We start from the raw sequence: 14,320 nt of genomic DNA on the forward strand, positions 1-14,320 counted from the left end.
AAAGGAGATTTATAAAGATTTGGATTGATATCAAATTTTAAAAAGTCTACTTGTGTGATTGCTCAAGAAAACAGACAAAAACCATAAAAGGCATTTTAATAGTAATATGAAAAAGAGGATTAAATATCAACTCTCGGTACTCATTTTCACACAATTTTTGGTATTACACAACGACTAAAAGTCTCATGCTTATTACAACCAAATTCTCCTCCACTGGTTCTGTTTGAAATCAAGGACATAATTATATACGGAGTATTCTCATTTTAATTGTTTTCACAATTAATCAAGGGTTAATTAATTTGTTACTTGGGTTTGGACTAGCATCCATTGACATTGTTTGAAGTGTAGTGTGGACTATCCAAAGAGACGGTCATACTTTTGATCGTAGGTTTCTCTCTGTTCATCAGTTTCTTCAAGAAAGGTATATCGTTAACTCATCTTATGATTTAATATTCATGACAATTATTATGGTTTAACTGGATCTTTGGGATCGTTAATCATGTGCATGTTTTATTAAATTTAAATATATTAATATTTAATTTTGTAAATGGTTTATAAAATAATAATTGATTATTATTTTAACTATCCGCTGCGTTAATCTGATTTAAAAGTACACACGATTTTCTAACAGCTACTTCACTAGCCATTTAGTGAAGTGATTTCGGTGCCAAAGCCTTGGTCTCGCTTGGTAATGTGGGGTATAAGGGTCTTTATCGAATGCCGTAAAACATATTAATGAGTTAATGGAAGTTGTTCTCGAGATTCGGGTGAGAACTGTAATGCATTTATCTGGGAGAACAGGTTCAGGTTACATTGAGCTTATGCGTGAAGATATATTCCCCTTGGATTAGGTTTCATCTTCGAATTGGAAAGTGTGTATCGGTGATGGTCCATCTGTCGGGGAAGGTTTTGAAGTGCCTGCTGTTGTGGTTTGGCCTCCCTCAGAGGTGTATACTAAACAGCTCAAATCTTATTAATCTACTCTGATTGTCGCGGGTTCAGATCTTTAAGAGACATTTGATGAGTGTACAAATATGGCGGATTTATATAATGTTAAAGGTTTAAATGATGGTGGGGTTCAGCATGATAACATGTGATGTTAAAACTCTTAGAGTTCTCCCAACGCATGCGCCAGGCTCTGCCCAAGTTTTAGTCCAGGTTCTTGTCCATTTACAACATATTTGAGGACGGCTAGACGTATATATTGCTTGTACCATGAGCATTAAAGCTTGTAACATCTTTAATTAAATAATTTAAGTGGGTCCCAATTTATTTGAAGAGGTATGTTATTGTTGGGAGTGTTTAGTCCAGGTTTAGTCCTGGAAAGAAAGTGGGATGGAGGTGTTGATGTGGCGCTGAATGATTTGTTAGTCCTGAAAGAAACCCTGTCATGGTTGGGAGCGCTCTTATGGATCATTCCAAAAATGATAAATAGTCTTGATCCCCGAGATACTTGAAGAGTAGACGATCCGCATACAATTATACATGTGCATTTAATCCAATGCTGTATTAGACAACGCAATCCTGAAAAACACAAAGATCATGTGACGTTTCTTGAACTTCTGTTCGGCTCTTGGAATAATATAGCTTCATAGATAGACTTTTGTATGTTTGTTAAGGACCGAGTTCTTTTATTTGAGTTTCATGTTTCGTAAAAATCTTTTTTATTTGTAATTGATTCTTTGACCAGAGTCCTCTTTTGTGCTTTTTGTTAAGTTCATTTTCTTTTGGAAAATGTTTTCTAATGTTATAAACTTTTGATTCTAAATGATTATTGCTATAATTTCCCTGGATAGAGTTACCACCAACAGTTTTGATCTTGGTTGGATTCTCTTTCCTAATTCGGACAACTGTGTATGGTTATGGATACAATAACCGGTTATATATGGCATTACAGAAATTGTGCCGAAGTTCACAAAACGTTACATTTAAGATCCTATCATTTCTTCGTTTTTGGATTGGCATTCATCAAGATTTAAGAAAGAATATAAATAGAAACGTATGTAGTCGCAATTCTTTAAAGTATACGTAATTTAACACGGAGTATACAAACTCGGACTCTCACAACAAATGGAGTCAAAACAACTATTGTAACTGATCCAGCTAAGAGTAGACATCTGGCCTATATAAGTTTACATTTAAGTAGATCCACAATGCTGAATAAATCCGACAAATTCACAGAAATATACAACCATATCCACGTCTACATCTACCTAAATCTAGATCTTTATAATTTGGGTGACAAAGAAAACACATTTCCATGCTTTCTGATGAATTTTAGAATAAAGGTTATAATTGTATAAATATTGAAACAATTGAAATTTCAAGGATCTAAAATTTCTGAAAGACATACATTAACTAAGTATAGAAGATCTGTAAATCGAAAGTCCATTAATGAATGTTAGCCATAAATTGGATTGCCAAACCCTAAACAAGAACAAGGAAAGCACGAAAGACAAACGGCTAATCATTAATGTAGCTTATGAATAATGTTAACTACTGGCTGCTAATATAAACAGCACTTGACCGTCCATAAGCACTAATTCATAAACAGTCAATTATGATAAAAACAAACTTATAATATCACAACTAAATAAGTAAATTGAGATTTCATATACTTAAAAAAAAAAAAAAAAAAAAAAAAAAAATTAGCCTCAGAATTGCAGAATAGACATCAACTAGGTCTTAAAAAGACCATTCAGTCCCGAAAGATGGTGTTCTTTTAAAATTGATTTCCTCATTGGCCATTAATAAATCAATAAAAATATTTGATTTGGATAACGGAAAAATGAAAAATTAAGAAATTAAAATGTTATTCTCACGGCCGATCCCAAGAGGTAATAGCAGAGACTCCGCTCCCCAAGGCGATAGGATGTGACAAGTCCCTTCTCCACTGCAACGGGATCCACCCTAATTAAGAAATTAGGGTTTCTCAACCGCTGTTATCATAGAGAAGAGATTGATTTTCGACGATTTACGATTGAGTTTTACGAATATTTTAACTGTTCGCCCCAATTTTTATACGTAAACCGCCGTTACAACTAATATACATCATTATCCGGTAAAACTAAATGAATAATTTAAAAATAAGAGAGACTAGAAAGACATGAGAGTTGGTGATTGAAGAAGGCGGGTTTAGTACTTCAGGGGGTATATGTTAGGAAGATGTATTAAGCTTAATTTATAGGAGAAGTACGAAGTGCTGGTGACGGATTGTGAGCCGTCAGATGATGATGTAAAATGGCATAACTAGATCTCTGTTTTTTTTCTAACCCTAGGAAAATATACGGGCTTCGTTTGGGCTAGCTTAACATCCGTAACATTAACATATTTCCCTTCTGTTTAGGCTTTTAAATCGACTTTTTCTTAGTTGGTTTTTCTACTATTAATAGTGTCCTTCGAGTTATTTTTTTTGTCTTTATAATTTTTTAGTTATCAAAATTTTGCAATCCGCATCCCTCCATCAACTTATCATTCAAATTGTCTGTTAAATACCATCACATGAGTAACACATGATGGATATTTCGTCATTTTTCCCTTTTCCAACCTTTAAAACCTTCATATGCTTATGTGTTTTCTTTTTTGCTCACCTACATTAAATCAAATACCCATATATGAACCCTCGAATTATCCCCAAATCTTTGGGGGGGGGGGGGGGGGGGGGGGGGGGGGGTGTGTGTGTGGGTGTGTGGGGGGGGGGGGGGGGGGGGGGGAATTGGAGCCCTAAATCGTTAGCAATGGATTGCTGGTGTGGCCAAGCATGTGTTATTCGAATTTCAACGACTGAATCTAACCATTGACGTCGGTTCTATACTTGCGCAACAAAGTAATAAATCCGATATAGATTCGTGCATAATTAATAATGTAGTTACGAATTCATGTTTTCTTTTTGGTGCAGACCACAAGTTGCTCGTTATTTGCTTGGTATGATCCTACGAATACATTGAATCGTATGGTTGCACTTATGAATGCCAAAATTGATGTTGATGAATAGCTTAGAAACTCAGAAAAATGAGAGATGAACTTGAAGATCATGTTCATTGTTAGCTGGGTTGTCCTTGCTATATATTATTTTAGTAATTATAATGTGTTTTGCACTTGGTTTGTTTTTTTTAAATGATGTAATGCATCACATTGTGTTGAATGTTATTAGAATTAAGATTGTTATTTTGATCTAGTATGTTTACCATAAATTTTACAATATTGAACCCATTTGTTTACCATGTATTTTGAACCCAAATGAACTACTATGTTGCATTTATTTTATCAAGTCTTTTGTCCACTTTTCTTTTGACTGTTTCTCCTATTTTCCACTTTCACCACCACTCGTGGATACTATATTCTTACAACTTCTCTTATTGTTTCCATAAGTACTACATTTCTATATGATACGCTTTAATAAACATTACATTCATATTTAAAATAAATGTCTAGAATTAGAAAGTTCTCAAAATAATTTTGTTTCCAAGCATAGAAAGATTCTAAAAATAGAAAGTTGACTAAGAAGTCAAATCATCCGATAACCAACATAACATAGTTTTAATGTGAATGCAATAATCTTTTAAAGCGTGACATGAATGTCTTCATTCAAGACTTTAGCAAATCAACCAACAGAAACAACTTTTAGAACTTGAGAATAAACATAATTTAAAAGTCAACACGAATGTTTGTGAATATAGATTTATTACATATAATAAATAAAATAATAGACCACAGGATTCCATGTTTGAAAACATTTATAAAAGTATTCTATATGTTAAGCACCCAGTAACTAAACTTAACGAATATAAATGAATACCCTTTGTGTGATGCCCCGTACTAAATCATCATGTACGGACCATCAACAACAGGATCATTACAAGGTCAAACACTATATGCGTTTTCAAAACAAGTTGCATTCATGATTAAAAAAAGGTGACGTCATAACTAACGTCGAATGTTTTACATCAAAAGTATGCTTCAATGAACAGAAGCAGACATAATAGTATGTGACCCTTAGGTCGTTACAAATCATAGTTTCAAATGTATTAAAGTTTGAATGCAAGATAAAGTAGTTCATGCGGTGAATACACTAGAGCAGCGGGTGTCTACGGCAAGACTAGTACACAGCGGAAGCAACCTTAAGCACCTGAGAAAAACATGTTTAAAAACGTCAACACAAAGGTTGGTGAGTTATAGTTTAAGTATAACAGTATGTAAGGTAGGCCACGAGATTTCAGTGCTACAAAGAGCGTTTCAAAACAGTATGATAAAGTATATGTTAACCGTGGGCACTTGGTAACTAACTTAACGTTTATACCCCCTGAAAGTACACTTGGAAAGTGCGTATTTTTACGAAGTATTAAACACCCGTTAAATGCTAGCGCTACTAGCCCGAGTGGGGATGTCAAACCCTATAGATCCATATCTAAGATTTGCGTTCACCGGTTCAAAAACCAATGACTAAATGTTACCGAGCTAAAGGGAATGTTTCTGCCGTTATAAAACCCACACATATATAAAGTTTAAGTACTCATGCCTAGTATGTAAAACATAAAATCCGCATGTATTCTCAGTTCCCAAAATAAGTTAAAGTAAAAAGAGAATGCTATAACTCACAATGATAAAGTAGCGGTAAAGTCGAGTCGGGAAATAAGCAAGTATGTAGGTTGTCCAAACGGGTCCTCAACCTAAGTCAAATAGTACTAAGTCAGTAAATCGTCTCAATAGTTTTAAATTTATGTAAATAAGGTCTTAAGGGTCATCATCATTCATCATTAAACAAAAAGTGTAAAGTAAGTTTCGTTCATGAAAAGAGTTTAAAGCAAAGGCTGAGTTCGGTCAGTCACCACGGCCTCTATACCTACTGAAATAAGGTGAGACCAGTGGCCATGGCTCCGTATATGAGTCCTTTAGTTGTGGTAAAAATCCCACAAGCAAACTCGTCTTCGTTTGACCGTGGCGACGGTCTAAGTGCGAGTAGGTCAGAATTTTTAGTACAATGTTAAAAGGACATAGGGACGATCGGAGGGCCATAAATCCTAAACCATAACTCGGATTAAGACGAGTCCTAAATGAAAAGTTATCTACTCGAACAGAGCTATCTTAAAATCATCTTTACAGTAGCCCAGGTCCTATGGTTCAAACACATAAACAGTAAAACACTAGGGTCAGTAGGTTCCGGTGGTTCTTGGTGCTCGATGCTTATCATGGTTCTCATCCTTGATGCATATATCTTTAAGTGTACAACTCGTTGATGTGTTTGCATCATTTTCACCAAGGTTTGACCATCATAACCCAAGTGTAAGTCTAAGACATGAAGCACAACTCACTTAAGTGTTGCAAGTGTTTTGATTAACCAAAGTTACATCAAAGTCTTAGATTCAACACATACATGAAATGTAAAAGTAATATTAACCAAGTTTTGACTATTATGACACAAGTGTAAGTCGAAGACATGTAGCACAACTCACTTAAGAGTTGTATGAAGTTTGATGAACCAAAGTTACATTAAGGTCTTATATCTAACACATACATGAACTTTAAAACTAATAATAAGTTACAAACTTGAAAGTGAACCTATGAAATCAAGATCTTAAGTTGTAGAACGTAGTTCTTAGTTAGATCTTGAAGATCCTAGACCCAAAAGTCTAGATCTAACATAAGTGTACAAAGTTATAGTTAAAGAAAGCTTACTTACATGTTCTTGAACTTTCAAAGTTAACTTTTAGTTCAAGATTAATGAGATCAAAGTTAACTAGTAACACTTGACCAATAACAACCAACAAACATGAAATTAAAGTGCATAATATGAAGAAATAAACTAAGTAAACAAGTAAATAAGTTCATGGGTTTCATACTTTAAAGATTCAAACCAAAGTTTGATCCTTAAGAATGTAAACTTTAAATTTACAAACATGACTTACAAGTAATGATTCTACAACCATGAACTTAAAATCTTTTAACATATTAAGTGTAGAACATAAACTAGAAAGTTTATGTTTTTGTGTGTCCTTGTAAATACAAGATAAATGAAGAACAAACTAGCAAGTTTGATTCTTGATAATTAGTAAGTAATAACAACAAGTAACAAAGTAACAACAACTAACAAGTATCAAACAACAAATAAAGAACAAAAGATGATGATGATTAAGGTGTTTGGTTCGGTTTTTAGCAAGCAAAAAGAAGAGAGAAATGTTCATAATACTTACAAGAAAGAGAGAAGAAATGAGAGAAAAGATGAAGCAAGTAAGTGTGTGTTTTTGGAAATGAGAGAAAGCAAGTGAAGTAGTAAAAAAAAAAAAAAAAAACAAAACCTCCTTATCACCTTGGAGGCTGACGGTTAGGAGGGAAAAGGGGGGGAGAGGATTAGTCCACTAGTTTCTAACATGTAAAGGCTTAAAAAAGTTGGTTAATGGGGGTGTTTGCATGGGAAGAACAAGTAACAAGATTCTTAACAAAGTTAACTCATCTAGTTCCATATAAAAGTGATACTTACATGTGGTGATGGGCTAACTAGTCCACTTAAGGGTGTAGGGTAGGCTTATAAGCCCATGTTCAATCATAAAGCCCAAGTATGTATTAATTAACAAATTAATCCAAGTAAAAGTCCATTAACACTAATAAAGGCCCAAGTAATTAACTAGTAATCTTAGTTAATTAAAATGATTAATAAAATCAATCATGAATGTAAATAATATTCTAAAAATATTATTCGTGAAAGTTTCGTGTGTCACAAAGACATTCCGGGCATTTAAAAGTCAAGTACGGTTAATCATGGCAACAAGTAAATGTAATAACATACATTCATTTAATCATGAGTATTAATAATAATTATTATTAATTAACGTTGGAAAAACCAGGGTCGTTACATTACCCACCTGTTAAAGAAAATTTTGTCCCGAAATTTAAGCTGAGGTAGATGGAGGAATCGGGAAAAGGTGAGGATACTTCCGCATCATTTGATCCTCTCGCTCCCAAGTAAACTCAGGTCCTCGTTTGGCATTCCATCGTACTCGGATGATCGGAATCTTGTTGCGTTTCAAAGTTTTGATCTCAACTAGTTCTTCCACAAAGTGGAGTTTGTCGTCAATTGTAAGTTCTTCCAATGGTATGATAAGTTCGGATGCAGCAAGACACTTCTTCGGGTTTGACACGTGGAAGGTAGGATGAACTGAGCTCAATTGAGCTGGAAGATCCAAACGGTAAGCAACGGGTCCAACACGTTCCAAGATTTCAAAAGGACCAATGTATCGTGGGTTTAACTTTCCACGTTTTCCAAAACGGATCACACCTTTCCAAGATGCAACCTTCAACATAACACGGTCACCGACGTTGAATTCAAAGTCTTTACGTTTAAGATCAGCATAACTCTTTTGTCGATCACGGGCAGTCTTAAGTCTCGCTTGAATCTGAGCAATCTTCTCCGTCGTTTCATGGACTACCTCGGGTCCGGTGATTTGCTTTTCGCCTACTTCGGCCCAACAAATAAGAGATCGGCACTTGCGGCCATACAACGCTTCAAAAGGTGCAGCATTAATGCTCGAGTGATAACTATTGTAAGAAAATTCGGCGAGTGGCAAATGCCTTTCCCAGGCCTTTCCGAAATCGATAACACATGCACGCAACATGTCTTTCAAGGTCTGAATCGTTCATTCACTTTGCCCGTCGGTCTGTGGGTGATAAGCAGTACTCATGTCGAGACGGGTTCCCATGGCTTCTTGCAAAGAACGCCAAAATCTGGAAGCAAAATGGGGATCGCGATCTGAGATGATCGATAAAGGTATACCATGACGAGATACAACCTCTTTGATATATAATTGAGCAAGTCTCTCCATCGTATCCGTTTCCTTCATCGCTAGAAAGTGTGCAGATTTAGTAAGACAGTCAACAATAACCCAGATGGTATCGTATCCGCCCACCGTCTTTGGTAGCTTGGTGATAAAATCCATCGTTATCCTTTCCCACTTCCATTGTGGGATTTCCGGTTGTTGAAGTAAACCAGAAGGTCTCTGATGCTCGGCTTTAACCTTCGAGAAAGTCAAACACTTACCAACATAAGTCGCAACGTCCTTCTTAAGATTCGGCCACTAATACTGTTCTTTAAGTTCGTGGTACATTTTGCCCGCTCCAGGATGAATCGAATATCTCGATTTGTGTGCTTCATCAAGTATAAGGTGCCGTAGATCTCCATAAAGAGGTACCCAAATTCTTCCGGCATAACATCGGAGTCCAGACTCCCTAACCTCGAATCGAGAGACAAGTATGTTCAAATGTTCATGAGATATATTCTCCTCCTTGAGAGCCTCATATTGGGCTACTCGGATCTGACTGTTGAGGTTCGAATGGATGGTGATGTCCAGAGACCTAACACGAAGAGGTGCCGTCCTCTCCTTTCGGCTTAAAGCGTCGGCTACAACATTGGCCTTGCTAGGATGATAGCGAAGTTCACAATCATAGTCGTTTAGCGTCTCGATCCATCGACGCTGTCTCATATTCAGTTGCTTATGATCGAAGATGTGTTGGAGACTCTTGTGATCGGTGAAGATAGTGCTCTTAGTTCCATAAAGATAGTGTCTCCACAATTTGAGTGCAAAGACAACGACTCCAAGTTCAAGATCGTGAGTAATGTAGTTCCGCTCGTGAATCTTCAATTGGCGGGAGGCATAGGTAATAACTTTTGATCGTTGCATCAGTACACAACCAAAACCACTCTTTGATGCATCACAATAAACAACAAAGTCATCACTGCCCTCCGGAAGTGATAGGATAGGTGCGGTGGTTAACTTCTTCTTCAAAGTTTGAAATGCTGATTCGTGTGCGGATTCCCAAATGAACTTCTTGCCCTTGTGAGTCAGCGCGGTCAAAGGACGCGCAATCAGAGAAAATCCTTCAATGAACCTTCGGTAGTAACCAGTGAGACCTAAAAATTGGCGAATATGAGTCGGAGTAGTGGGGGTCTCCTATTTACTGATAGCTTCAATCTTGGCGGGATCAACTTTGATACCCTGGTCACTCACAACATGACCCAGATATTGGACTTCCTTCAACCAAAATTCACACTTGGAGAATTTGGCATAAAGTTACTCTTGCCTCAAAAGTTCAAGTACTAGTCGGAGGTGTTGCTCATGCTCTTCTTCGCTCTTGGAGTAGATGAGGATATCATCTATGAAGACGATAACAAACTTATCCAGGTACGGCTTGCAGACACGATTCATAAGATCCATGAACACGACAGGTGCATTGGTTAATCCGAATGGCATCACGAGAAACTCATAATGACCATAACGAGTTCTAAATGCAGTCTTCATTACATCTCCTTCTTTCACCCTCAACTGGTGATAGTCGGATTGCAAATCGATCTTGGAGTAAATGCTCGATCCTTGTAGTTGGTCAAAAAGATCGTCAATGCGGGGAAGAGGATACCGATTCTTGATCATTAATTTGTTGAGTTCATGGTAGTCGATACACAAACGGAAGGATCCATCCTTCTTCTTCACAAACAGAACAGGTGCGCCCCAAGGCGAGAAACTTGGTTGGATAAATCCATGGTCTAACAGCTCTTGTAGTTGACTCTGTAATTCTTGCATCTCGGAAGGTGCGAGTCTATAAGGTGCGCGAGCTACAGGTGCAGCTCCTGGCACTAAGTCGATCTGAAACTCTACTGCTATCGGCGGCGGTAATCCAGGCAATTCTTCAGGGAAGACATCGGAAAATTCGTTCACAATTCGAACGTCGTTCACATTCTTCACCTCGGTTTCTACCGTTTTCACATGCGCTAGGACAGCAAAACGTCCCTTCTTCATGATCTTCTGCTCTTTCACGCAACTAATGAGGTTCAGCTTCGAGGTACATCTCTCTCCGTAGATGATCAGTGGCTCACCATCTCCTTGTGGTATACGAAGAGCTTTATCTCCACAAATAATATCGGCCCTTATCTTGCTTAACCAATCCATACCGACGATCACGTCAAGACTTCCCAGTTTGATGGGTATCAAATCGATTTCGAAATCTGCACCAGCTATGTTGATAATAGCTCATCGACTAATATGGTCAACTTTCTCAAGTTTTCCATTGGTGACCTCGACAAGCATACTCTCTTTTAAAGGGACTAATGACCAATTTATCTTATCTCAAAAGTGTCTACATACATAACTTCTATCGGCACCAGTATCAAATAGGACATAAGCTAAAAGATTGTTGATAGTGAATATACCTGTCACCAAGTCGGGGTTATCTCGGGCGTCCCTTGCATTAACGTTGAAAGCTCTACCTCGCGGTGGTCCGCCGTCTTTTCGCTTGTTTGGACACGCATTTCTGAAATGGCCCGTCTGCCCGCATTCATAAAACTTCTTCGGCCCGTTGGTGTTCGGCTTCCCCGTCATAGTGGTGACCTTGCAGTCCTTCCCGATATGCCCAGTCCGTTGGCACTTTTCACAAACAACATTACAATATCCAGTATGGTGCTTGTAGCACCGCTTGCATTGTGGTAAGATTCCTTTGTAGTTCGGGTTCGTGTTGGTGTTTGGATTGGGATTTCCACCGTTGTTGTTTCCCCTAAAACCCTCATGTCATTTCGCCAGGTTTTGATCATAGTTCCTTCCCCTGTTGTTGTTGTTGTTGTTGTTGTGGTTATCCCATTTGCATTTCTCACTACTACCCGCTTCAGATTTGGCCTTCTCCGGTTCATCGATGGTAATTTGATTCATTAAAGTATGCGATATACGCATCGCTTCGGGAACATTTGGTGGCTTGGACGCGGTGACATTTCCCTTAATGCTCTTAGGAAGTCCCCAGAAGTACCTTTCCATACGCTTGAATTCTGGGGTGACCATTGTCGGACACATCAGGGCTAACTCCAAAAATCTCCTATTGTAACCATCAAGGTCGTTCCCAACGGCCTTTAACTGCATGAATTCCATTTCCATCTTTTGTATCTCGGTTCTCAGACAATACTCCTCAATCATGGCACACTTAAATTCTTCCCATGGCGTAGCATACGCCTCATCAATGCCTTGTGCTTGTGCCATTATGTTCCACCACGTGAGCGTGCAAGAAGCAAATTTGGTTTTGCTGTCCTCTGAACAGTTGCTAACTCGGAATACTGATTCTAGCTTTTCGAACCATCTAGTGAGACCAACCGGTCCCTCAGTGCCGCTGAAGTTATGTGGTTTACAGCTCTGGAATTCCTTGTAAGTACACCCATTACGAATGGGTTGAATAACCGGTGGTGGTGGCGGTGGCGGTGGAGCTTGGGGTTGCATTTCCGCAATGGCTGCGGCTACCCTTTCGGCAATCATCTCTTCGATTTGGGCGGTGGTAGGTGTTGATCGTCCATTGGCCATGATGTTCTAAACAAAAATTTTGACTCAAGTCAAAATCCAGCATGCAAATAGTAATAATACAGTATACAACAACCAACATGGAATCAACACATCACATGTTTATTAAGTAACGCATCTAGGTACAAATACCACAGAATCATATAGTAACGTAAATAGAACATAGTGCAAGAATTAAATAACGCAAAGTTCCATTCATTAATAATAACAAGTTTCATACATCTGAATAAGTTCGTACAATACATAAGTGAAACATAAAACTACAACTAGATTACATTATGAAATCTACATACAAAAGCCCTACGGTGAAGGTGGGTGTAGGACGTCCATAACATGGGACAGCTGGTCCTCTAGCTCAGCTACTTGAGCTCGGAGGATCTCCACCTCCCTTGTCAATTCCTCGACAGTGGGAGATGGTGGGGCAGGCGGTGCTGGCGGTGCTGGCGGTGCAGGTGGTGCCGATGTAGATGGTCCGGCTCCAGAAATAGTCAGTATATAGCGGGGTGCCTTACGCACGAGTGGGTCAGAAGGATACGGCACAAGCCGCTTACGGGCAGTAACCCTACGACGATGACCAAATGCGTCAGTGAAGGCTCGTCCTCCGTTGATCCCCGGAATGATGGTACCGTCGAAGCGATACCGCTTCTTCGGCGGGGTGGAGGGTGGCTGAACAGGTGCATCGGGGTCCTCCTCGTCGGAGTCATCATCACTCGAGTCATCTGTGGATGAGTCATCGGATGAAGAATCAGCGGATGATGGGTCGTCCGAATCATGTGGTGGTGACTGCACTGGTGGCTGAACTGGCTCTCCTCGAGCGGCCATCATCTATCTGTACCTAGCGGGTCCGATCGGAATGAGACGTCCATCAGGGGCGCGTCGGCACCAATGGCGATACCGGTTACGGAACGGACCTTCCCCGAACTCTGCGGGAATCACAATCTCACTGGAGCGGGGCTGTGATCCTGAGGGTCCGGGGGCAGATGGATCTGGAATCTCCGAAGGGTCCTGGGCTCCGCTAGAAGTAACCACTGGGGCAGGCGCCTGGCTTCTAGTCCCGGAAGATGAAGCGCCGGGGTCACTAGTGGGTAGCGGGATCGGTGTGTCGGCAGCAGCAGCAGGTGGGGTGGCTGACGAGTCTGAACTGCTCAAAATGATAGCAGGTGGAGTATCCGACATCTGAACAAGGAAAAATAAATTTTCCATGTCAGTAAGTCATAAAGCAAGCACGTATTAGGCCAACAGTCTAAATCATGTATAACAGTAAGTAACATGGCAGTAACGACAAGTATCATGCAATCGAAAGCAGATAATAGCATGCAGTAGTGAAATCATGTAATAGCATACGGCATATCACAGTAAAAGTAAGCAGCAGCATGCAGTAAGTTCAGCGGAAACAAGTAAACTAGCAAGTTGTAGATTAGTCCTATTAGTGAATCCTACTCGGGTCGATCTTAGACTCACTAATGCAACCTAATTCCCTACAACCAGTGCTCTGATACCAAATGTGATGCCCCATACTAAATCATCATGTATGGACCATCAACAACAGGATCATTACAAGGTCAAACACTATATGCGTTTTCAAAACAAGTTGCATTCATGATAAAAAGGTGACGTCATAACTAACGTCAAATGTTTTACATCAAAAGTATGCTTCAATGAACAGAAGCAGACATAATAGTACGTGACCCTTAGGTCGTTACAAATCATAGTTTCAAATGTATTAAAGTTTGAATGCAAGATAAAGTAGTTCATGCGGTGAATACACTAGAGCAGCGGGTGTCTACGGCAAGACTAGTACACAGCGGAAGCAACCTTAAGCACCTGAGAAAAACATACTTAAAAACGTCAACACAAAGGTTGGTGAGCTATAGTTTAAGTATAACAGTATGTAAGGTAGGCCATGAGATTTCAGTGCTACAAAGAGCGTTTCAAAACAATATGATAAAGTATATGTTAACCGTGGGCACTTAGTAACTAACTTAACGTTTATACCTCCT

At 39.0% G+C, this 14,320-nt stretch overlaps 1 non-coding gene across 1 annotated transcript; it reads right to left on the minus strand.

The window, feature by feature from the left end:
• Positions 1-2,649: 2,649 nt before the first annotated feature.
• LOC139887502 (small nucleolar RNA SNORD96 family) lies at positions 2,650-2,747 on the minus strand. Its single transcript, XR_011773323.1, has one exon. It is a non-coding gene; the product is annotated as a small nucleolar RNA SNORD96 family (small nucleolar RNA).
• Positions 2,748-14,320: the final 11,573 nt, after the last annotated feature.

Source organism: Rutidosis leptorrhynchoides, chromosome 1, assembly GCF_046630445.1.
Source record: "Rutidosis leptorrhynchoides isolate AG116_Rl617_1_P2 chromosome 1, CSIRO_AGI_Rlap_v1, whole genome shotgun sequence".
Taxonomy (NCBI): Eukaryota; Viridiplantae; Streptophyta; class Magnoliopsida; order Asterales; family Asteraceae; genus Rutidosis; species Rutidosis leptorrhynchoides.